This window comes from Mus caroli, chromosome 7, assembly GCF_900094665.2.
Source record: "Mus caroli chromosome 7, CAROLI_EIJ_v1.1, whole genome shotgun sequence".
In the NCBI taxonomy this organism is placed as follows: domain Eukaryota; kingdom Metazoa; phylum Chordata; class Mammalia; order Rodentia; family Muridae; genus Mus; species Mus caroli.
The window spans coordinates 77,131,998-77,158,740 of NC_034576.1; the positions used below are offsets into that span (position 1 = coordinate 77,131,998).

Below are 26,743 nucleotides of genomic sequence, written 5' to 3' on the forward strand. Positions count from 1 at the left end.
ATGCATGCATATGGGCTTGGAGACCAACCTTCTCTCCTGGACACAGAGCCCTCCAGTGAATCTGAAGTCCATTCATTTGGCAAGAACTGGCTGACGAGCCTTAGGGGTCCTCCTGTCTGTGCCTCAGAACTCTGGGGTTACTACAGATATGAGTCACTGTGCCTGACTTTTTAACATTGGTTCTGGGGATATGAATTTAGTTTCTTGTGCCTTAAGTGTAGGCACCTAACTAACTGGATCATCTCCTTAGCTCTTCATTTTTATTTTTAAAAAAGTGGTTAAACACTAGCATTGAGATTTTACATGTTTGAATATATAGTCTATTCTGGTTATTTTTCTGTCAACTGAACATAATCTTGAGTCACCAGGGGAGGGGAAACTAATTGAGGAATTGCTGTCATCAGATAAGTCTGTGCGCATGTCTGTGGGGCACTTGTTAAATCATGATTGTTGTAAGAGTGCCCTGCTCACTGTGGATAGTGCCAATCCAAAGCATCTAGGCCTGAGCTGTATAAGGAAGACGGCTGAGCAAGTCAGAGAGCAAAGCAGGGCATAGGATTCCTCCATGGTTTCTGATTCAGTGACTGACCCCAGGGTCATACTTGAGCTCCCACCCTGGTTTCCCTTGATGACAGACTGTGACGTTGTTTTCTCCTCGGCAGCTTTTATTTACAGTGTTTGTCACAGCAATGGACACAATCTATGTCATAAGCCTATTTCATTCATTTCAGCTGCTCTTCACTTTTGATCCTGTGCAACCTTTTAAATAAAACTCTGCCTTCCATTGACATATATATATCTTTTGCTTTTGCTTTATTTCTGTCACTCCACACAATATGATAATGGAATTCTGCTGCCTGGCTACTCATGTTTACAGGCAAAAAACATTACTATGGAAATGAAGCACTGCTGAACAGCAGAAGATACACGCTTCGAGATGATTACACATTGGCTTAGTCCCTTTCAAAGCAGTACTAGCTGAATGTGGCAGTGCATATGCTCAGTCCTTCCAACTCAGGATGTTGAGGCAGGTAAATCATGGATTTGAGGACAGCCTAGGCTACATAGAGAGAACCTGTCTCAATACAAATAAGTAACAAACAAGAATGAGTAAATAGATTAAATAATATAAAATTATAACAATTTCCAGTTCTACTCCAGGGTCTGAGCATTTCCATCAGCTCTTATCTTCCTTTTTATGCCCAGGACTCCTGATACAAGCCATTTCCATATGGCTTGTGCTTATAGGCAAAAGCCATATGGAAATGAAGCATTGCTGAGCAGCAGAGGATGCCTGCTTCCAGATTGTTACATATGGATTTAGTGCCTTTCAAAGCAGTACTGCCTGAGTGTGGTAGTACGTGCGTTCAATCCTTGCAGTTCAGGATGCTTAGTTGACCCTGTGTTCTGGATGTGTCCTGGGAGCTGGGGTCTTTCCCAATGGGCACTCAGGACTGGTGGAAGGAGGTGGGGATGAAGCACATCATACTAAGTGTGTGGAGACTGTCCCCTCACTCTGCACAGTGTATTTCTCCTGATTTCCTCCTAAGGATTCATTATATCATTTTAAGCAACTGCCTCCTTGCTTGCTCATATGGTCCATCCTTAAGTTGTCTGAAGTAACTGGAGACTCACAGTAATAGTTCAGCAAATCTATTACATTATGCCTCAAATTCCATTTACTTATTTTTGTGTTGTGTTTTGTCTATACAGACCCTGATTCTGGAGCTCAGATTTGCTTGGAACTCATTATGAAAACTGGCCTCACACTCACGGCAGTCCTCCTTCTTCAGCCTCCTATGCCTGGGACTTCAAGATACATTGCTAAGCCCAGGCCGTAAATTTAGGAAATGTCTGCAAATGAAATAAAAGCTACACACACACACACACACACACACACACACACACACACACCACTTTCTCTGTAATTCTGAAAGGCCCATTGACTACTAAAGCAAGTCTATGGAGCTGTGGCTTTTTCTGGACAAACATATGTTGATCTTTTCTGGAGCAAGTGCTGCAGAAGAGCTTACTGAGTTGAAATAGGATGTAAACTTGATTACTGAACAAAGAGTCCAGTACTCCAGAGATTTGTAGAGATTTTTTCTACAGCAATGATGTTTATAGATGTATTAATATTTTGTTATTATTGGTAGCATTTTATAGGTAACCTTTTTATTTATTTTTATTCACTTTACATCCTGATCACTACCCCCTGCCTCCTTTCCTCCCAGTTCCATCCTCACATCCCCTTCCCCGTGCTACCTCCCCTTCTCCTCTGAGAGGAGGTGGACCCCTAGGTACCAAATGACCCTGACACTTCAAGAGGCAGCAGGAATAAGTACATCCTCTCCCACTGAGGCCAGACAAGGCAGCCCAGATAGGAGAAAGGGATCCAAAGACAGGCAACAGAGTCAAAGACAGCCCCGCTCTAAGTGTTAGGGGACCCACATGAAAACCAAGATGCATATTTGCTACAAATGTGTAGGGAGCCTAAGTCTATCCCTTGCATACTCTGGTTGGTGGTTCAATCTGTGTGAGCTCTCATGGGCCCAGGTTAGTTGACTCTGTGGGTCTTCTTGTGGTGTTCTTGAACAGTGCAGCTCACATAATCCTATTCCCCACTCATCCACAGGATTCCCAAAGCTCTGCCTGATGTTTGGCTGTGGATCTCTGCCTCTGTTTCCATCCGCTACTGGATGAAGCCTCTCAGGAGACAGTTATGCTAGGCTCCTGTCTGCAAGCATAACATAGTGTCAATAATAGTGTCAGGAGTTGGCTCCCTCACATGGGGTAGGTCTCAAGTTGGACCAGTCATTAATTAGCCATTCTTCCAATCTCTGCTTCATCTTTATCCCCGCACATCTTATAGGCTGTCAAAAGTCAAAGGTTTTGTAGTAGGTTGGTCTCTCCCTCCTTACAATGGAAGTCCTGCCTGGCTTCAGGAGATGGCCACTTCAGGCTCCATATCCCCAGCTGCTAAGAGCCTCAGCTAGGGTCACCTCCACAAACTGCGAGGAGTCTCCCTTTTCCAAGGTCTCTGGCTTATCTCAGAGATGCCCCCTCCACCAATTTCTGTTTTCTCTCCCAGGCCTCCCTCCACCCTACTCTCCCCACACCTGATTGCCCCCCATTTCTATTCATTCCACTACCCCAATTCCCTCTTTCATCCACTCCCAATGCCTATTTTATTTCTTCGGAGTGAATTCAAGCATCCTTTCTTGGGCTTTCCTTGTTACTTAGCTCCTTTGGGGTCTGTGGATTATAGCCTGGATATCCTGTACTTTATGGCTAATGTTTACTTACATTTTTAAATATAGAATTCCAGTGACATTACATGGTATTACTTTCTACATGGTAGACCAAAAGTGCTATGAGAATATAATTCATCTATGCCTTTTCTGTCCTGGGTGAGTTAGATATATACCTCTCTGCAGGGGTCATTTTTCTCATATCTCAAATGAGCTAGTATTTCAATGGATTCTTTTGAGATTTAATCAATTTTTTCTTAGTGTTTGGAAAGTGGTAAATATTTAACCAATGTTGGTTCACTTTGTCCCTTAGAATGCATCTAGTAGACCTAAGCAAAGAAACTCAAGTTAGGACTTCCCTGTACTGTGAAGTTCCAGAGAGACTACATATAGCCTATGTCCCGTGAATCCATCCATAGTGATTTCCTCAAAAGCAACCCAGGGGATACATTTTAGCAATCAGACAAAAGTTCAATATTATACTTTTCCAACACTAATTTCTATGCTCATGGGATCTCCTAGCTTGCTGCTCATTCCCAGCCCCTGGGCTTCTCTGTAACAACTGTTTATTTCCCCATTCCACCAGGGCTGTGGCTGCCTTTGGTGGCCTCCAGGGATGCCTGGAACTAACTCGATGGGTCACAGAATGTAGTCTTGGGTTTAGGGGAAGCTCCTGATTTTTCAAATGCCTTTTCCTGACATGCATTGTTTCAGACATCTGTAGAAATAATAGCCATGAGTTATTTATAGATGAGTATTAATGCTGCATCCATACTGAATCTCTATCTGCATGAGGCTTCAGACAGATTTGATAGAAATCTCTTCCCAAGTTATAAATGATTTATTCTGGCTATTCAGCAAAATCCATACTCTAGAAAGTGACGTCCCTGACACCTTTCACTTACAAACATTGAGAAAGGTTTTGAAGAAGAAATAGAATTACTGAATCTGTTCTATTCCTGCCTCTATCAACTCTTGCCTAAAACAGCTCTTAAAAAGAGAATCACTATCTTAAAGACAAAGATCTACATAAAAATTCCAACACCAAACAGCCCCACCTTGAGTAAAGGATCAATAGATGTCTGGCTGGAAGGATTCCTCAGAGCTTGGTCACCTCAGACCCTTTATTTCCCAGTGTCTAGAAAGACAATGAGATCAGTCAGGGGATAATGATAACTAATATGTGAGATGGCATGCCAGCAGGTCTCCGTGGCCACTGGGCCACAGGAAGGAGAGAAAAAAATGAAGTTCAAGCTTTGTCTGTCATGCTACAGTGTCAAGGAACAATGTTTATTCATATTGAAAATGTTGATGATGTATGAAAATTGTCATCCTAAAACAGAGAGCTTTGGGCCAGTCACTGGATCAACAAACACAAAACAGGCAAAATCCCACCCAGAGTTTTCTCTGACTTTTAGCCAGTTGTTCTCTGAGTTAGCTAGTTACCTGGATAGATAGGTAGGTAGACCAAGAAGAAGCTAAGTGGGTATGTACACAGATAGGCAATAGAGATAGAGGCAGAGGCAGATCTGTGGAAACATGAATTAAATCATTGATTCATTGATTATTTTTCAGAAACTCCTGATGGATTTTCTAAAACTGTAGTGGAGATATGAATCTTTTATCACATTACCAGTGAGTCATTTTAACAAGAAGAGAAATGATTTTCCATCTTACTGACTTTGGTTTGCCTGTGGGTGATCTGCCATTCACAAAGCATGTTAGTGATATCAGTAATCAAACTATCACTATTCATTCAGACTCCATATCTTTCTGGGAGGTCAAGGTACTTAAGCACCATTAATTCATTCACTTTCTGATTCCCAGGAGCCAGAGGAGGTAGCCTCTACCCTGGAAGCACTAAATGTTTAGTTCGTAGAACGCGGAAACTGTCACAGGGATGCAAATTTTGACAGAATCAAGATTCTAGATGATTTCGATGAGCAAGATTTGGAACCAAAATTAAATACAGGTGTGTGTAAATATTTGTGAAGTATTTTGGGAAGTAAGTGTAAAAAATGTGATTAATTTTACACTATTGAGCATAAAAATAACACAGTATACAATAACAAAGATGCAACTAGTATAAAAACATTTTTTATTTATGCATTAACTGATGTGATTTTTGTATGTGATATATCTTTCCATATACATATATGTGTGCTCCAGTGCCCATGCATACTCATACAGATTCCAGAGGTTAATGTCACGTATCTTTCTCTATCATTGTCCACCTTGTTTTTGTGACAATCTTTCACTAAACCCTACTTGCTGATCAGTTAGATAGTGTTAGCAGTGACTCCAGGACCTGTCTTTCTCCATATTCCCACACCATGCCTTGTGCTAGAGTTACAGGCACATGCTACCATGCCCAGGTTTGTATGTGAGTGATGGAGATCTGAGCTCACAGCAAGCACATTACCCACTGAGATATATTTTTGCTCCCTTCTAGAAAATATCTCGAGTGGCACTTTCATTTGCTAGGGCTATTATGAGAAAACTTGACAAACTGAGTCATTTGGACAGTAGTTTACTGCATCACGGTTGTGGAGGCAAAGGGCCTGAGGTTAAGACTCCAGTGGAGATGGTTAGTTCTCCATGCTATGAGTCTCTTCCTTAGCTTCTCATGTAGTACAGGAATTATCTAGTGTTCACTGACTGGGAGACCTGTTTCCATGGTGTCTGCCCTCACTATCAAGTCATTTCCCAATTTCCTCCCTTTTATGAGAACACTACTCACTTTGGGCTAGAGACCATCCTTAATGACTTTATCCTAACAAAATGCATTTGCAATGCCCTTGTTTACAAGCGAGTTCCCATTCTGAGCTACTGGGAACTAGGATTTCAGCGTAGGTGGGAGAGTGATGCAATTCAACCTTCAACAGGGACTAGACACATTGAAATCACAGCTTAGGTGACAGGTCTCATCCAGTCAACATAGAGGAAGTCTAGCATAAACTCTGTCTATATTTACTTAAATATGGCTTACGAGTTCTTTCAGGAATGGTCTCGCAATGGTACACATGGAACATGGGGTGATAGTGCACGATAGTCAAAAAAGGAAACCATGGAGAATATGAGAGAAAAAGTGGAGATGTTTTGACCCCAAAGAAGAGATGGAGGGGCAGGCAGAAGCTAGTGGCTAGGGGTGGGGGGAGGCTGCATTAATAACAAGTTACATGTTCTTGCCAGTGGAAGTATTGTTTGAGTAGCAAGAATGGAGGGTGGGGTTTGAGACAGGGTAATATGGGGGTGAAGCACCCAGACTTTGAAGCCACATTGCCTGCATAGGAGAGCTCAGAAAGACAAAGTATCTATGTAGGTAGGTCACATGTCTTCTGTTTCTTATCTATAATATAGAGATACATTACAGTACAAACTTCACTGTGGTGCAATGAGGGTTACATGAAGTAGCCAGGTATGGATATAAGAAGGTGTCTGACACCTGGCATACTTTCTGTGGTCATCGTCACCACCACCATCATCATCATCATCATCATCATCATCATCAATCATCTGCAGAAAGCAGACACCTGAAAAAAAAAAAAAACAAATGGAAGGGAGAAGGGAGAGGCGATAGGAACAAGCCATGATAATTGATGAAAAAAAAGTTGCTCCCCTTTTCCATGTTAATAATCTCTTTTTTCTTAGGCAAAGAAGAACAGGTCTGGAATAAGCAAAGGATACTGGCTTTCCAGCCATTTCTACAAGCATTAACAGAGATAACTTTATAGTGTAGTTTTAATGGAATAGACTTACAATTTTGATACAGATTTTTAACCATGTCCACAAAGCAATGGCCCACTAAGGCTTTATATTTTAATTGTTAAAAACATTAAATTTGTCATTTAAATCATTTTTATATCTGGGTTTCCTAGAACAGTGTGAAGAAGAGCTTATGTATTGTCAGTAGGTATAGAGAAGCCTGAAGAGTAAGATATAGAAGTATAGTCACTGATAGAATAGTATATTAAGCATAATTAACCAACAATCTCCACTGTGTACTGAATTCTGAGGGGTTCAGGGACATAGGTTTGAAGCACAGGAGCTCCAAGCAGCTATGTTACTGTATCTCAGGACAGCAGAAGACAGGAAGAGGAAACAAACTTATCTGGAGTTTTGCCATGCATTGGTTACAGATTTACTCAGTGGTGGTAATTCTCCCGCACATTAGGGTTTCATACTGATGGATAGCAAGATGTGTCTATTATAGGAGCTGATAAGATGGCAGAAGTAGGAAGGAGGAAGGAGAAATAGAAGGAGGAAGGCAGGCACCTGAATAAAATTCAAGCCCATGCTCAGCTGGTTGCTGTAGTCAGAGCTGGGCAGTCAGAGCAGCTGAGAGCATTAGAAGAGGTCCAGGCAAAAGAGAACCAAAGTGACTAACAGCTACTGACATGTCTCCAGACACTATACAGGTGCTAGTTAGTACAACTTTCACACCAGCCACTTAAGTCGCAAGGCTCAAAGATAGCAACTAAGTTGCACAAAACCACACAGTCAAGAAAAATGCAACTTAATATGCATGAAGCCCAGGGTTCAATTTTCATCCCTACAATTAAAGGAAAAGTTCATGGACTAGGTAGGTATGGTTATAGCCCCTGTCATCCTAGCTCCTGAGAAGTGGAGGCAGGGGGATCAGGAGTTGAAAGCCATTCTTGATTACATAGCAAGGTTAAAAGCCAAGCTGGTCTACCTGACACTCTGTGATCCAGTGTCACTTTTGTTTCTATAATAAAACACTCTGGCAAAGGTTAACTTAGTTCACAATTCCATGTTACAGTCCATCATTGTGGGTAATCAAGGCACTTAAAGCAACTTTTCACACCACATCCATAGTAAAGAACAGGAAGAAATTAATGCATGTACATTCACTTGCCTGCTTGATTGCTTGTGCCCACTATGAAATATTTCAGGGCCCCCTTCCTAGTGAATGGTGCTACCAATAGTGGACTAGATCTTCCCATATTGATTAAGATACCCCTTCTCCAGTATGCCACAGGCCAACCCAATTGCTCATTGAGACTCTTTTTTTGGTGAATCTAGGCTGTGTCAAGTTTAGAGTTAAAACAAGTCATCATGCCCAAACAAAACAGAGCAAAACATGAAATGCGGAACCCAAGTTTGGATCCAGATCAGATTCTACCTTGTTGTTTTCTTAGGAAGACTTTGAAATCCTGCTTCCCACATTATCCTAATCACTGAGCTAGGTTCATTTCGCTGACCATATAGCATTCCTATACTGAAGCATTTTTCAGGGGAAAAAAGAGTTTATGAATAAGGTGGCCAAGTATGAAAAGATAGGAGATGCAAATATTAAATTTGGCCCCATGGATAGATAGGCTTGAAGAAATTTATGAGGTAAAGTGGCAAGATGTTTCTGACTTGGCAAAAGGTGATTGGAAGCAGAGTGCTTTATGGTCTGTACTGGCTATAACCAGACACTATTGTTCTTTATAGCACATATGTTCAGAGGATGGTGGAATTACTGTAAGATGAGAGAGGACTTTTTAAGTCTGCTGTTCTCAAAAGGCAATAACTGTATACTTGTACAGGTTGCAGTGGCAAGTCAGTGTTTTTCAACAAAAGGAGATGCCAAGCCCTTGAAATATAATGGAGGCAACTCAGATGCACACATCTGATAGGCTTGATGTACAGGCACAGCCAAGGCAGGGGGACACTAATACATTTCTCAGCTCATTGACCCCCCCAAGTCGGTGATGTTTAAGCAAGTTAAAAGAAAGTGAAGCTAGAGGGTTTATTCAGATTTTCCATCAGTTTTTGTAGTTTGGGAATGCATTTTAATTACATTATCAATGATCAATTCTTGGAAAATTTGAATTTTTGTATCTACACTGAAATCTGGAACAGAATGACCCTGTGGAACAGTGCTCCAAAATGGTTCCTAAGGGTATCCCTGCCTTGTCTCTCTTGGTGAGCGTTAGGATGTTTGCAAAGCTGTCAGATGATCTATTTTGAGTTGTCCCTAGGGGTGTAGGTTATAGGATTCAAATTTCAGCTTTGTATAAGGTTTCATAACCTGCCTGAGGGAGTGAAAGCCATATGTGTCAAAAGACCTGGGTAGATATGGTAGCTTTCCACGAACAGAAAGATCTCACTGGCCAAAACTCCTTATGTAGTTAATCACTACATGGTGGCCACATTCTTTTCTCTGGTAGTGGACATGACCTCCCTCACTCACTCAGTCTATCCATCCATCCTTCCTCCCTCCCCTTCCCTATCCAATCATTCCACCTCTCCATCCTTTCACTCTTTCTGTCACTCCTCATCCATCTTTCTTGTCTCCTGCAAGCTTCTTCATGTCTGTCCTCTCAGACTCCTCCTCCCTAGTTTTTCATTTTACAATGATGAGCAACCGACAAAAACTCTGGACATTTGAATCAAAATAGGATTTATGGAAAACATATTAGAAAAAGAATCAGAAATTAGATAAAACAAAACAAAAACTCCACTTAGAAGCAGGGCATCATAGCACATTGTCCCGCTAGAAATCTTTGAATGAATAAAGCCCATATGTTTTTCTTCTCTGTCCATGCATCATCTAAGCATGAATGATGTCCCAAGAAAACACAACCCAGTAGCCAACCCAGGCAGCATGTGCCACATGAGTAAAAAGAAACACCCAGGAGAAAGGCTTTGCAGGGATCCCCCAGCTTCCATAGTGAGAACACAGGTCATTGGTCTAAAGGAAATGGGGGAATGTTTATGAAAAGATGGGTGCCAAGGGGCCAGAATGTTTTAAAAATAATTATCTTGTTTAAAGACACATTCCACGCCCCCTACATTATGTAAGAAGCCTGTAAGATGGTTCCTTGAGCCAGTTACTTCTGGTGTAGGTCTGTAACAATGATACACATCCTTCCAACTAGCAATATATTATATAGCATAGCAACTAGCAATCTACACTGCATATGTGTTATCTCATTGCATATTTAAACTTACTCTGTGCTATAGGCTGAATTGTGTTTTCCCTTTGAAAGCTGATGTTATTAAATTTCTAACTCCCAAAGCCACCATGTAGCTCTATTTGGAGTTGGGCTTTCAAAGCAGCTATCAACTTAAAAATGAAGCTGTTATGGTTGGCTTCTAATCCTTTTTGACTTGTGTTCTCTCATAAAGTAGAAATTAGGACATACATATTATCATGGATGTAAGTAGACTAAAGGACATAAGAGGAGACAGAGAGAGAGGGGGTGACCATCTGCAAGCCACATACAGAGGATTTAGAGGAAACCAAACTTTCCAATGTCCAATTCTGGGTTTCGAGGCTCAAGAATCTCCAGAAAATTCAAATTCTGTTGTTCAAGTAGCCCATCTTACAGTGTTTGCTGTGGTAGCTGAGGGAACTTGTAATAATTACATAAGAGAACCAAGAATGGAAGAGACCGGGACAAGAATTAAAGAACTCAAGTCCCACAGCAAACAAGTAGCAGAGACACCGGATTCTTTGGTCTTAAGTCAGTTTTCTCTAAGCTTCCCCATGCTATTCTTTCCTTCCATTGTTAACATCCTTCCTCTCCTTCAGTCCATTCAGGTCTAATAAAATAAGAGAGTCCTTGAACACAGCGACTGCTATTAGCAGTCACCAGAATAGCTAATGTGGTCCTCACACTCAGGTGTGAGATCTCTTCTCATGAGTGCAGTGCAGATCCCTAAATGATTGCCACATGCCACTGGTTTATCAACAGGTAATCTTATGTCAACAGTGATTAGCCATTCACTGGGAAAAAAGTCATAGTAAATTTGATGATGTATTTGCTAATATTATGTGCAACATAAAGTTATTGTGAAAGGGGCCCTGGGTCAGAACAAAGGTACCATGTTTGCAGCTCCAGTCATACTGCATTTTGTTACCCAACCTTATCAGGTGAAGCTCTTTTAATAATCCAGATTGTATATTTTTGAGGTCTGGCAGGAGCATTTTATTTATAAACAAAGAAATCTTCTATTTGGGCCAGTGATATATGAGCTAATACATAAGCTGCCCTCAAGTCCCATCACTGTGGTGTGTAGCTTGGATCTCAGGGCTCCTTTGGCATTGACCTCTGTTGCAGTCAACTCTTCCTAACCAGCTACCCCTCTGAATGAGTGTGTACTTCATTCATGCCTTATATTTCATAGAGTATAGTAGATCCAGATAGTTCATTCCTTATTTTCATTATGATGTAGAATAACATGCCCAACAGAAGTTGTCACTCGAACACACAAACACAAACACACACACACAAACACACACACACATACACACACACACACTTTCAAGTAGCTCTGTGTTCCTGGATTTGGAGGCTCTATATATTCGGAGATCATATATTGTAAAATGTGCTGAAAGATTCTTAGCCCAAGCATAATTGTTTCTTCCAGGCCAATGATTATGTCTAACATTTTACAACCAATGAACAATGCTCATTGATTCTGACATGGTAGAAGACAGATTGTCCCAACATGCAGAGGCTCAATGCCATGAGCGAAGGAAACGAGAGTCTGTCGAGTATAAGTCATAACAATAGAGCATGGACTGATGGTAAGAAGGGTCCTTGTGTCAGTTCAATGAAATAACTCCTATCATCTCTGTTTATACCTACCACATGAGTAATGGTCATAGTACAATTAGCATATTTTAACTAAAATATTGTGATTTGAGTGTGTGTCTTTGTGTGTCTGGAGGGGTGTGCATCCCACAGTGCTTATGTGGAGGTAAGGGGACAGCCACAGATGTCAGTCTTCCACATTCACCTTCACAACTTCATGCTTATCCCTGGAAAATGTTTTTTAATGGAAATACCAGAAAATGTGTATGTACACCTTGTTTGACATGGGGTCACTTTGTTGTTCTCTACTGCGTATGCCAGGCTACTTTGCCCATGAGCTTTTCAGTTAGTGGATATATTTATATAATATAATTATGATTGTTGGGTTCATAGAGTCCTATAATATGCAGTGATTTGTTTAACAAATTCCCTGTTCTTAGGAACCTAAGAAACTTCAATACTGTAAGAAATACTGCTGTAGTGAATAGCTTTGCAACTTCACAACTTAGTACTTATCCCTAGGAATTGACTTTTCATGGAAATACCAGAAAATGTGTATGTACATGTTTAAGTCTTTAGATTGCTATTGCCACCATGTCATTTCAGAGGAGAAAAGATGGCTCTGCAGTTAAGAGAATGCTCTGATGTTGCAGAGGATCGGAGCTTAGTTTCCCACACAATGCCAGGCAGCTTACAACTGCCTGCAACTCAAGCTCCAAGGGGAACCGACGGAGCTTGTTTATACAGATACTACCTCCATACACACATGCACATAATTAAAAACAAAATTTAAAGCATGTTATACTAAATTGCAATATGTGTAAGATGCTAGAAGGGAAAATTTGAATATTTATACCATAAAGAAGTGATTGGTTATTCCAGCAGGTAGCAATGTATTATTCTCTCTCTCTCTCTCTCTCTCTCTTTCTCTCTTTACACACACACACACACACACACACACACATATATGCATTACAATGTGATATGAGTTACCATTAATTTGCATATGTTTTATTTTGCCTGTTATTTATGTGTCATTTAAAACACAAATTTAATTTATATTTCAATAAATAAATAAATAGTAAAATCTTTCAGCCAGACAATGTTGATTGAATTACCTGTTTTTATATTTAGACAGTAATGATCTTGCTAGTTCCCATTAACACAATATGTACTTATACAGACATACCTATAGACAGAGAGATACAGAGACAGACATCACACACACACACACACACACACACACACACACACGGGGGGTGAAGGTGGGGTGGGGTGTGGTGGAAATGGGATGTGAGATGTTTTTACTAAGACTAGACTAGACTAGACTGGATCACTGCCATCCATAAATTACAATACATACAAGAGCAGTGGCACTGAACATGGATTTATTATGATGTATTTTTATACATCAAATAACACAATAGTGAATGACAGACCCCAGAGATTAACAACACCAACCAGTGCAAAAGAATCATTGTAACAACTCCCAAGTATCAGAACACTCCATATTCTGCTTGCTTTAGTTTCTACCCAATGCCTATCAACTACTAGTGAGACTGCAGGCATGCACTTACATGTGTATGTAGGATGTGAACAGCATTACTGATAGCAACAGTTGTACAAAAGCATCCAAGAAATTCTAAACCCTGGGGATGGTTGGAAAGAGGTAGGCAGTCAGGAGTCTAGGATGAAGGGAAAAGAAGAGGTTCCAGTGCCTGCCTGCATTATTGCAGATACCCATTCTGTAGCCCCATGCTTCTCTGTGTCTTTCCTTTACATGGTAAGGGTGGGCTATGAATGAAAGTAATCTTTACTGCCTTGGAGTTTTTGAAACACCCAAGCATAAGACTTTCCATCTCTCTCTTGCCCCATGATATTGGGAGGACCAAGGCTCAGACATTAGAATCAACCCAACTGGGTCCTGAGGAGAACTCTGTTTACCTGTTGGCCATATAAATTGGGAGTAAGAAATGAACCCCTTCTTAGTTCTGAGGATTGACATTTTCTCATTTAATTAGTCTAGTTTAATTAACATTAAGATCACAAGGGGTAAAGGGAGAAAGCTAGATTTATAAACAATTAACTAGAAAGTATTGCTAATCATGGACCCTTTCATTTCACAGTGTGTTTTGGAAGTCATGTATACAAGAGCTGGGAGCCGGACTGCTTTGGGGAGTTTTCCTTCTCCACATGGCAACCATGGGCAAGCCTCTTCATGACCCTCTAAGACTGGTTTGGACTCACTGGTCTGAACATAAATAACATCTGTAGCTGGCTTGAATGTTTGGCTCAGATAGACCAGTCTACATTAGGAGATGACTCAAGCCGTGTCACATAAACCTGAGAGCCTCAGATTCCTGACTCAGAATCTCACCATCTGGTCAAAAACAGACATGGAGGTGATAAAAAATTGATTCTATATCCTTAAGGCCACCAAGGTACAAAAAAGTGGGCAAATGGACACTTTAAGGGGAAAGAAAAAGTCTTTTCTATTTTCTGGTCTTTCTATTTTCTGGAAAGGGCTTTGTGAGAGATATTTGTAAAAGTTTTACTTTTTTGTTCCTAAGTGAAGCTCCCTGGGGATTTCAAGCAGCGGGAAGCTCAGTGGAAAACTTGCAATTAACCAATTAATATGATGGAATGCAAGGTAAAAACTCCTACAGTGGGCCAAGAAAAAGATCGCCCTGGCCCTGAATGGAGAGAACTGGCTGTTTATACCTAGCAGGTTAGCAGTGTGAATGCCAAGTTCTGCCTTCGATCATGCTGTGTGGGAAGGTGCACAGGTCTGCTCCATCCAGGAAGAGGATTTTAATGATGTGTGTTTTATAATGAACGGCCACATGCTGCCTCGGAAACTCTGCTAAGTCAAGTCTGCTGGGAACAGTTCTCGATTCTCCCTTTTGAGTTTGGAACACTTGGGCCATATGTGTATATATAACTTTATAAAATAGATTTTATTTATTTACATCCCTTCTTGTCACAACCTTCCAATATCTGGATCCCTTTAGATGAAAAACTTCTGCTGTGCTATATTCTGTTAGTGAACCGGGGGTAAGTTTAAGAGTTGATGGTTGGTGAGCAGGGGAATGGGGAGGGGATAGGGGATTTCCGAGGGGAAACTAGGAACGGGGATAACATTTGAAATGTAAATAAAGAAAATATCTAATAAAAAAAAAGAGTTGATGAAGTACACATTGGGACTTCTGAACTCTAAGGAAATCTTTCCTATCTCTAGAGTCCATCACTTGGATTGCTTCTCTTGATGATTTGACAGAATAGCTGACAAAAGTGGCTTCATTAAGTTGGGGCTTATCTCGGATCACTGCTCCAAGGTACAGTTTACTGTGGCAGAGGAGTTGTTGCAGTAGGAGCCTGAGGCAGCTGGTCACACTGTGTCTACAGTTTAAACCAGAGGAGATGAATGGCAGTACTCAGCTCACTTTCTCCTTCTACGTCAGTCCAAGACTTCAGCTCAAGGAAGGGTGCCACCCTCACAAGTGGGGTCTTCAGTTAACCTACACTACATGTTCCTTCTTAGACATGCCCAGGGGTTTATGCCCTATACTGTCAAGTTGATAATCTATATTAACCACTGTCTTCCTTCTGCTTCTGCTATATTTCATCACTATTCCAACTAGCATAGGTATTAGGGGTAAAGCATCTACCTTATATACGTGGTATCTCTGCTTATCAACACATTTTATCAGCACAGGAGATGCAATGGCAAGTTTATATACCAAACCTGACTTGGCTACAGGATACTCAGGTGTTTGTGGACACCTTTTGTATGTTTTCGAGTGAATAAGTGAATCAAGTAAAGCAGACGGTTCTCCCCAGTGGAGCGCATCCAATTCTTGGGAGGTCTAAGTGTGGCCAAGGAGACACAGAATCCAGAATGGTAAGATGGTCTCTTTTCTGACTGCTTAGAATTTGGATACAAGCCCTTCCTCCGATGCCAGCCTTACCTGAGATACCAGCCGTCCTGCCACTCAGCCTTGAATCAGAACTTCTGTTCTTCCAGGGTTTAAAGCTCACCTGGCTTCAGATGGCAACTTAAGGCATATTCTCTCCTGGGCGGCCACCTCTGATTAGAGGTCTTGAGACATGCCAACTACTATAATCTCATGAGCCAATTCAACAGATTAAATTGTTTCTTTTAATGTATCTATTAGTTTTTCAAATGAAGTCTGAAAAATAACAGTAAAGACACATCACATTGCACAGAGGGTCATTCTATTTTTTCTTGACTAGCAAACAGGGTATTTAAAATTAAAAATACCTTCTAGGGGTTGATGTCATATCAGACACTGATGACACTGAGCTTAAGGGTTTGTTTCAGAGTTCCTCTATCTTTTACCTTATGTTTTAAATTTCCAGAGAATATTTGGCATTTATTCATTGCTGCCAAACTCCATGGCTAAAGGGTAAGAATGTTGGATGTATATATAAGAATATATATATATATATATATATATATATATATATATATATATATATATATATATATATGGCACTATATGACAGAACAATGGAAAGAGATGATCTGGTTCTTGTTCAGCTAAGTTTTGAATTTTTAATAATTAAAAAGTCATACTTCAGATTTTTTGCTAACAATGAACAACCTTAAAGTAAAGGATTTTATTTCTCTAAAATCTTGTGCAGGGAGACACCTTTGGGCTTTTGTGTGTCTTTGGCCAAAAGACCTTACAGACCAACTATGTGAAAAAGGCATTCATCATTGCTGTTCTACTTCAAATGCCTTTTTAGAGAAAAGTCTTTCCTGATTCCTTAGAAATCCTTGGAAAACTCAAGTTACCACAGGTATGCATATAGGAATTACCATATTTATTTTATATTTTCATTTCTTTTCAATTTTTAATTGTTTTGTCTCTTTCTGTATGTTTGTTTTTCTACATGTATACATGCAATGGTAGGTGAGAAGTCAATGTCTACTGTCTTTCACAATCCCTTTCCACCTTAAGCTTTTTTGAGACAGGGTCTCTCATTGATCCTAGAGCCTTCTGATTTGACTGCACTGGATGACCAGAAGCCCCAGGGATTCCCCTGTCTCTGTCTCCCATTTCTGAGGTATGCCATTGGAACCAACTTCCATGTGTGTTCTGGGGGAAATAAAACTGGTGTCCTCATGCAGCCATCTTCCCATCCCATATCTTTCTATTATCACCTTTGTTTTACCCGTGTGTACCAAGCCTCTAGAGGCAATACTGATTGTGTATCTGCCCCACGTTGTATTGCTGTCATATGAATGCCAGCATTTTATAGTATACTTATCTTCCCAACACTTGAATTAATTAATGAAGGTACTCTTGACAATGCTTATGGGTGAGGTTTCACAACCAAGAAAATTGATATTTGGCTATGTGGAGAGGTTAAATAACTTCTTTAGTCTTTTTCTTTTCTTTTCTTTTCTTTTCTTTTCTTTTCTTTTCTTTTCTTTTCTTTTCTTTCTTTCTTTCTTTCTTTCTTTCTTTCTTTCTTTTTTTTTTTGAAGCAAGATGTCTTCCCTATGTTTCTGGGATTGCAAGCATGCATTGCCATAGTACTTACTTACTGTTGGGTACATCATTTTTCTAGTTGGTGGCTCTATAGCTACCAGTCTAGAAATTTTCTTCATGGCAAACTTTCCAGGAGTCTTCCTACAGTGAGGCTGGAATTTTCTTATACCTAAAGACTGAAGATTCATCCATTGCCGTGGGTTATATCCTTCCATGTAATCTGGATTCTCTGTCCAATCCCCACAGAGGACTGTTCACGTTCAAGGGAGATTAATCAAGTTCAACGAGTCTCCTAGAAGACTAGTGGACAATAATTTACAACACTCTTAAAATATAAATTTATTTTTCACTACAACTACTCACACATTGACGAATTTCCTACTTAATGAGAGCTTTGGGAGTATTAGAGAGAATGATTGTAGGGGAGATCTGTGAGGATGGTGGAGAAAGAAAATATTCTTTGTCCAGACCTGGGTCCACCTGTTGACCTTTATATTCTCTTGCATGACCTCTGTTCCTCAGTGGATTCCTAGGGACTTAGTAAGGGTATGTCATTTGGTGAGCTATGGGAGGAATAGGGATAATTCCTGAATCATTCGGATTCAGCTGGGGATGTCTCTTGTATTAGGTGAGCCTCTTTCTCATCAGGAGAAGCCACAAACCTAACTCACTTAATAACAACAGTGTGGATGGTTCCGATAGAGTATTAGCACACAAAGTGCTAGAAAAGATGAGGCCCACATAGACACTTATCTTTGGGAGGTGCCTGGCCTTAGATGATTTAAGCCAAGTCTGAAGACTTCAGTCTAGAAATAGTTTGATTAAAGGGAAATCTGGTCTCTGAGTGTAGGGAGGGACTTTCCTGCAGGCCTGGCTCACTGTATCCTTTCCAGAACCCCTCAGCTTGCATTGTGTTCATCACTATTTTCTCTGGCCTTGTAGGAATGAGTCTGCCTAAAAAGGAAGGAATCTGAGTAAAACGTGGGGGTGTAGCTGAAATTGCTTGGAGGCCCTGCTGGCCTAGAAAAGGGACCTCCAAGGCCCCAGCAAGCCTCTGCAGTGGCTCTGGGATGCTTTCTTTAGATTAGATTCCAATTACACTTAGTGAGGTATCTCAGAAGACATCTGTTCTCAGAGTGGATGTAAAGTTGCTTTCCAGCTCTTGAGAAAAGAACAGAAAACACCTCTTCCAATGACAAAATGTCTATATTGTCTTACATTTCTTCCCAGTCCTTGAGAAATAGACAAGACGCTATTGCATCACTGGCCAAACACTTAAGCAGGAACATGTCACAGGGATACCCCATTTCACAGAAGGTTTGTCCCTTGGAGGCAACACTGTTTCCTAAGTGCTTTAATTATGGTTTAGTGATGCTAGAAGTGAGAAGGGTTATTTAAACTCAGAGCTGAGCATTTGTATTCACCGATCACTTTCTTCTATCCCCTTATCCACTCCTCTCTGACTCATGCAGGGAACCTTCATTGCTTGCTCTATCAGATGAAGAGATACCAAGAGCCATGCCTGTGTGTTGACCCTGCATTCTAGGTTCTTCTAAATTATAGCCTGCATTTCCTAGCCAAAGAATGTCCTCTTAGCAGGCCCTTCTCTTTCTGTGAAGGACACTCCTGATGAATTCTTACATGTATATATTTTCCCACCAGATAAAGGGAACATGCCCAGAAGGCTGTGATCAGTGCTTGCTAGCTGGATGAACCTGTCTTCCCAGGGGATAAGTTGGACCACTGAAGCAATCTGAGTTCTAAACGAACCACTATAGGTATTAAAGGCCCTGACACAGGATAACTGTTTAGTGTTTCTTCCAAATAACAGGCCTTTCCACAGAAGGCACCTAGATTAGAAGCTGCAGATCGAAGGTGACAGTCAGATCCTTTGTCATTTGAGTCAATCTAGGCCACTGTGTTCTGAGAGGGGCTTTGGGGTATCAGTGACTTCCCATGCTCTTTAGAAAGGTGGCAGAGTCCCAGAGGACCTCATCACACTTAAACCTGATCTTCTGAGCAGACATGGGAGCATCCTCCATTATGATTTCATGCACTGCTATCACTGTGACCAGTGTGAATTGAGAATTGGTGACAGGGGCTTATTTTAAATGTCCTTGCCAGTCAGCACAGAGCATGGACCATAGGAGACTTGGAGCTGTTCGTTTCCTGGTTTTTTTTTTTAAGTAGCTAATAAATATGTAAATCATACTATCTTTATTCATAACCTGGCAGGTATCAGACATGAAAATAACAGCCAAAATCCACTATTTTATCTATAATATTGTGTTGAGTTAATATCGCAAAACCTCAAACACAGAGGAAACAGCATGGAAAAAAACCATTATTTTCCTAGTCAACTTCTTGTTGAGGAATATCTAAAAGGCTCGTCAATTCTCTCTGTGCAGGGGCTTGGAACCTGAAATTATTCAGGTCTGCATATTTATCTGTATTTCTCCCTTTCCTTACCCACCATGTACTGTTAGCTGAGCATACATTACCTCATTCTTCAAAGGCAAAAGCACATGTTGCCTCCCTCTGATGATTACCCTGCTGCCAGCTACTACTCCTTCAGCCGTGGCCCCATCCTTCTTACTATTATTAGAACATTCAGACATGTCAGCAGAAAAAAAATCCCTCCTGCTTTTATTTTTTACTTGGACCCTGAGAACCCACCAAGGTTCTCTGGGACAAAGCTTTTGCTACAGTCTCATCCATCCTCAGTCCTCCGCCTGTTGGTGTCTTTCTCTGCTCTATCCTTATGCAAACCCTGGGGACTCCTTCACATTGCTAGTGGGGCTGAGAAATGACCTTCCTATTTCCTTGGAAGATGTGCTTTGTTCTGGGTCATCCAATTATTCTCACTCACAAGAGCAATTACTGTGAGACCATGGGCTTTTGGAGTTGGATAGTACCAGAGGTTACCCTTCTGAGCTGACACTGGGGTCTCCTGAGAGAAGAACTTCAGGAAGATGGAGATGAATTCTTGCCCCCCGCTGTCATTTCATCAGCTTTGTGACCCAACCTCAGCCAGTTCTGTTTCTTCTGTGCCTGTATTCCTGATCTCAAAATTGAGCTGATGGTGCACAGTTAGAGATGAAGGGAAGCTCATGAGGTAAGTGTTAGCCAGGTAAGGGGCATGAAGGAAGTGGGCAGGCATGGCAGAGGAGGACCTGAGAGTTCTATACCTTGATCTGAAAACTGCTAAGAGAAGACTGACTGTCTTCTAGGAAGCTAGGGGGAGGGTCTCAAAGCCCACTCCACACTTCCTCCAACAAGACCATGCCCACTCCTGCGAGGTCATACCTCCTCTTAGTACCACTCCCTGAGCCACCCATATTGAAACCAACACAAGCTCTTACCTTTATTGCACAAAGTGTATGTTGTGATTCTCATGGCAAGACTTACAGAGGCTCTGTGGCTTAATTCCTGACTTAGGTGATAAGCTTGCTGGTTAATCTTGATTGTCAGCTTGATTGAATTTAAATTTACCCTGGAAACACACTTTGGAGTGCATCTGTGAGTCTGCTTTTAGAAAAGTTTAACTGAGGAGAGAAGCCCCCACAAATGTGGGCAGCTCTATCCTACTGGCTGTGATCCAGGACTGAGTAAATGAAAGGCTGTGAGCTGAACACCAGCATCTGGGTCTCTCGAGTTCCCGATTGCACATGCACATGCGTCGTCGTCAGCCGCCTCATGCTGTCCCACCATGCTTTACATGCTATGATGGACTGTATCTCTGCAAACCATGCGCCAAAATGAACCCTCTTCTTCTTCAGTTTCTTTAGGAATGTTTTCCATTACAACAAGAACAGTACTGAATACAATGAACCATGAGGTATCTGCTATCCCGTTCCCACATAGATGTGGTGACCAATACAGCCAAGCACATCTGTCCATGGTCAACTCCACAGACTCCTGTTTAGCTAAAGATAAAGCTCCACAGTGACAAGAGGGGTGAGATGATTGTCCCAGTGTGCAGATCTAAGATCACATCTTCATGCATGAAGTCGCTGCCCAAGACTGGCTCCAGAGATTACCAGGATTAACACAAAGCAGTGATCTCTGGGGACATTTCTTTACCTCCCATACCCCAATGTGTTGAGAATGAAAAAAAATGCTAGGAAGTTTGGCCAATCAAGTCTGGAGTTACTGTCAAGAAGCTACCTGCAGTAGAGTGTCAGAAAGAGGGGTGGAAACTGGAATGTAAGCCATTTGAAGTCTTTATAAAAAAACTTTCTGGAAACTGGAGGTCATGGCCCCAAGCTCCAAAGTCTAGAGTCAGTTCCCAGAAAAGTTTTGTTAGAGTAGATATGAAGGATTCTTGAGCCCAGGCCACCATGAACCATTTCCTGTTTCCTTTGACTCATCGGATGGAAGACCAGGGGATTTTCCCCTACCCATCAGAATTTGGCATAGGAAAGCTTCTTTATTGCTCAAGAAGAAAGTCCCAGCACACTATACTGTGCCAATAAGTGACACGCATTTTGCTTCTGTGGATTTTTTTTCTTTCCTTGCACTTTCAATTCTCGTTATTAGCCATGGCTATACTTAATATAAGTCTCCAGGAACACTGAATTAGTGAATGCTCAACTACAGTTTTCCATGGAAGTTCAGGTTTAGGATTTGAACCCCTGATCACATACTTACTCATTGGGTGATTCATAGCCTTTATGTGCTCTACAGGTAAAATGTATGTGTGTGTGTGTGTGTGTGTGTGTGTGTGTGTGTGTGACTTAATATAGAATTTGTGCCACACAGTGCTGTATGCACTTCATGCCTGAATGTATCTATATACCTTTTCCACAGGGTGCAGTCCAGCTGTCTTGCACTTAGTAACACTGGACAGCATAATATTCTGTGCTTAGGGGTCAATCCAAAGAGGAAAGCCAGCAAACAAAACCACAAAATCAACCATGACAAATCATGTTTGTGAACAGACCACAAAAAGGCAATTGTTTACCCTATGAGATCTTGTCAACACTGCAGTTCATGGCTGCATTCAACTCTCAGCTGGGTTTGTGAGCCTTGAGTTGTATGTTCTTTATTATTCTGTGAATGTCCAGAGCAACCAAGACAGTGCCATGAGCATTAATGTTGGGCTTACTATTGAATTTTAGTGTACATATGAATCTACAAACTCAGAAACTGTGAATAATGGACTCTGCTATTAATGATTGGTTAGTGGTGTTATGATTTTTTTTGGGTGAGGGGGGTAAATGAGCCAATGTCTTTTAGCAATCGGTCCATCAACCCTGTATTAACTTTAACCAACACCAGAACTTGTTATGCAGCTAGTAGTGGATAGTGGTTATCTGACCATCATCTAGGGCAAGAGTTGGCCTTTTTTCTGAAAAATTCTGATAGTAAATGAAGACTTGCCAGCCATATGCAACCAAAGACAACTGCATATCCATAGATATGACTGAGCTCCAAAAGAACATTATTTCCAAAAGCAAGAGGGGCCCTGAGTTATAGAGAAGATTGCAGTTTTCTGATCTCTAATATAGGTTTCCATTTGTGTGCAGAAAGAATAGTCTTCTAACTGCTTCTTAGATGTATCTTCTTTCACAGAAGTCTACAGGATGCCAAGGAAGACAGTCTTTAAAGAAATGTTGGTAGGTTAAGTAATAAAGCATTCTGTAATACTGTACTCAAATTATCCTTTACTTTTCACACGGCATCCTAGAAGCCCAGTTGTTGCATTTTGAGGGGAGACACATCATCATTATCTTTATTTCACCACCAATGCCATCATTACCAGTACCACCACCAGTGCCATCACCATTAGCAACACTGTCACCATCACCATCTATTATCGTCACCATGGTACTCAAGTCACTTATTAAACACTGTATGTTGACAGTGCTTTCAGTACTCTCTGTACCCACACAACAATCACCATAGTAGATTCTATTTTTATCTTTATATTATTAGAGCAAAAACGAAAGCACAGAGATGTTAAGCACTTGGGCCAGAAGCAGTTAGGATTGTGATTTTTCAAATTTTTTTTCATGATACACACAGAAGTCACATATGCAGACCCATTTCCATTTTCAACAGCCCATCTCATAGTTAAAGCCTCTTGGGTATACTACTCCTCTTGTCTAGATGCCCTTTTACTGATGCCTGCCTATTCACCCCTGAAAACATGTGGTGATCATACTATATCTCCCTTGTGAATTATTTCCCTGTCTTCTTGTTCTCACCTTCCCCATATACAGAAATAGTGACTCCCTCCTCAGATACAATTGTCAATCTCCTACATATTTTTAACATAGGACAGTGAATTGCAAGTATTTGTGGATTTGTACATTGGTACTACTTATGTCTGTGTCTTTCCAATGTAATATATAGTCTCTAGCACACAGTATGTGCTTAATAGCTACTTACTGGATATAAATATCTTACTGGCCTATATAGAATAACACTCAATGATCATTTCTGGAATAAGCTATTAAGTAAAAAGAAAAAAAGAATGCCATCTTAGGTTGGACGTGTGTCCTTCTAAAGCTCAGAGATTTATTTGAAAGGGGCAATTGCTTTGTTCTACAAGGGAGGCTACATCATTCCCTGGAATGTCAATCTAAAAACCATCTAGGATGTCATCCATGAAATTACCTCAACTGCTCTATAATAAAACTGACATTCTCATTTCACTGTGTCTACATTCATCATTTTATTGTCCCTCCAGGGGGCAGAAGTTATAGGTGGCAACAAAATGTGGCCACTATGGCTGGAGAGACCTCGTCCCAATACCAACCTTGCCCCATGAGGCCCTGGGACTGGGGACAGGATCTTAGATGCTTTGGCTCATAGATGTCTATATATCATGACATTAAAACTCCATTCTTTGCAGGGTTGTCCCAGATTGCAACTGAGATATTACATGTCAAATATGTTGGAGATATGCAGAGCATTTTGAGAATTGTGTTTCTATAATCAGGTTTATTAGTATTTCATTCATTATGAATCTTCTTGAGATCTGAATTTATCCCATTTTCACAGACTCCATGACCTAATGGCATGGTATTTTCTCTGTGTCATTGCTCCCTGCCCCCCTGCCCCATGTTCATCATGGCAGACAGAACAAATCGACAACAGCACTATCTGCTCTTCTTGTCTTTCTAATCACAATGCCTAATCAAAATTTTCTCAAATTATTGGTCCTGGACAGTCAACTTTAACTCATTTGTAATTGACAAACTTTTGCACATGGGAACATGTCCTTACTGTACAAGTACAGTACCATTACAGAACCCATGCTGCACAGGAACCATGATGCCAATTTGGAAACTGAATGCAGTCCACAACCTGCTGATGGATTACATTTGTGGACACATTAAATTGCATAAAGAGTTTTTAAATGGTTATTTTCAGCTTCTGATCTTGGGTTAGGCTTTGCAAATTGTTCTTCCACCAAGCAGATTTCTGTTGGTAGGGGTTAGACTATTAAATTAGCCCCCTCTGATATACCTGACCCCAGTTCTATCTCTGGAAATGAGATGAATACCACAATCCATGAAGTCTCTTAGTTGAATCAAAGGAGACAATGCATAAGAGAGCCCTTTGTAAACTCTGTGGTGCTATCCAAACTTAGCTTTATGTCTTTGATCCTGATATACATTTCTTAAGTCCTTGGAAATTAGATAGCAACACATGTAAAAGCTTTGCTCAACAAACACACATGACTTTCTCATTATTACAGTCTTCTCTTTGTGTTTGTTTTTCTACACCAAGTATATTCATAATTGTTTTATGTTTGTCCTGGTTTGCTAACACTTTAAGCCTATTATAAGAGGATATTAAATGTCACATGCTTTCAGCAAGGCCCCAAAATATGAGAATGTAATAGGTGTCAAGTGCTCCACAGCCTTGGCAGAGTATGATGGGTAACTGGAAATCTTGTTCCACTTCCAGGCATGAGTGGGCGAAGGTCAAGGGAGAGGGTTCAATTCACCAAAATACTGGGATGTGGTCTCCACTCCCTGTTCCTTAAGTGAGTAGAAAGAATTCTCCATAACTTGAAGTCAAGGGAAAGACACTGAGGGGGTCAACGATGGAGGCCAAGCTGAACACACAGAAGCCTCAGTGGAGACACAGTAAAAGGGGCCAAAGATGTCCTGGAGAAGCAATGTGGTCCTGAGAGTTGAGTAAGGGATCAGGAGCCCAGAGCCTAAGGACAGTGGTCCACTGATGCTAGGAAAGTTGTTCCCAGAATTCTCTATGGTGGTTCGGGAAGGTCAGCAAGATCTTTTCCCAGATGCCATGAGGGAAAAACAAAGCAGAACATGTGCCTTCCTCCCTCCATCCATAGGAAGCACTGGCAGGTCACAGCAATACCTGCTGGAAAGCCTGGTTCCTGTAGCCTCTGGGATCTGGCCTGTGATGTTCAGAATCCAGAAATGGATGGCAGATACCAAGCACTCAACCTGAAGCAAATTTGAGTTGAAAGAGGAATTCCCAGTGTTCAGATAATTCTGTTCTACCCTTTTGGACAGAGTGTTTAAGGGTGGACTTAACTAAATGAGGATTCTGAATCAAGGGATTCTTTGTTATCTCAAAGTCATAAGAAAGCAACCATGTTTACCAGCTGTAGTTCTCTGGTAGAATTTTTGGGGTCACTTATATATACAATTATATTGTCTGCAAATAGCAATACTTTGATTTCTTCCTTTCCAATTTATATTCCCTTGTTTTTGTTTAGTTTTCTTGTTGCTCTGGCTAGAATGGCAAGTACTATATTGAAGACATACAGAGAGAGAGGGCAGCCTTAACTAGTCCCTGATTTTAGAGGAATTGCTTTAAGTTTCTCTCCATTTAATTTCATGTTTGCTATCAGCTTGCTGTATATTGCCTTTATTGTGTTTAGGGAGCATCCTTGTGTCTATGATCTATTTAAGACTTTTAACATGAAAGGGTTTTGGATTTTGTCAAAGCATTTTTCAGTTTCTAGTGAGATAGTCATGTGCTGTTGTTGTTATTGTTGTTTTTCAGTTAACTTATAAGGTGGATTCCATTGATGGGTTTTCATATACATGCATCCCTGAGATGAAGACTACTTGATCATAGTGGGTGATGCTTTTAATGTTTAGATTCAGTTTGGGATGTTTTTGTTGAGTATTTTTGAGTTCATATTGAAGTTGGTCTGAAATTCTCTTTCTTTGTTGAGTTTGGTGTGGTTTAGGTATGGGGATGACTGTGGCCTCATAGAATGAGTTTGATAATGTTCCTTCTGTTTCTCTTTTGTGGAATAGTTTGAGGAGTATTGGTATTAGCTCTTCAGAGGAGAAGGGGCTGTGTCTGTCTGTCTATCTGTCTGTCTGTCTGTCTGTCTGTCTGTGTGTGTGTGGGGGGAGACAAGGAGAAGAGGGCAGTGACTGGGATCGAGATGTAATGTGAATAAATAAACAAACTAATG

General features: G+C 40.8%; 1 long non-coding RNA gene across 1 annotated transcript; it reads left to right on the plus strand.

Annotated features, from left to right (window-relative positions):
* Positions 1-5,091: 5,091 nt before the first annotated feature.
* Positions 5,092-16,894, plus strand: LOC115031555. Its single transcript, XR_003837225.1, has 7 exons — positions 5,092-5,223; positions 11,637-11,796; positions 13,930-14,857; positions 15,042-15,138; positions 15,519-15,704; positions 16,469-16,627; positions 16,822-16,894. It is a non-coding gene; the product is annotated as an uncharacterized LOC115031555 (long non-coding RNA).
* The last annotated feature ends 9,849 nt before the right edge of the window (positions 16,895-26,743 follow it).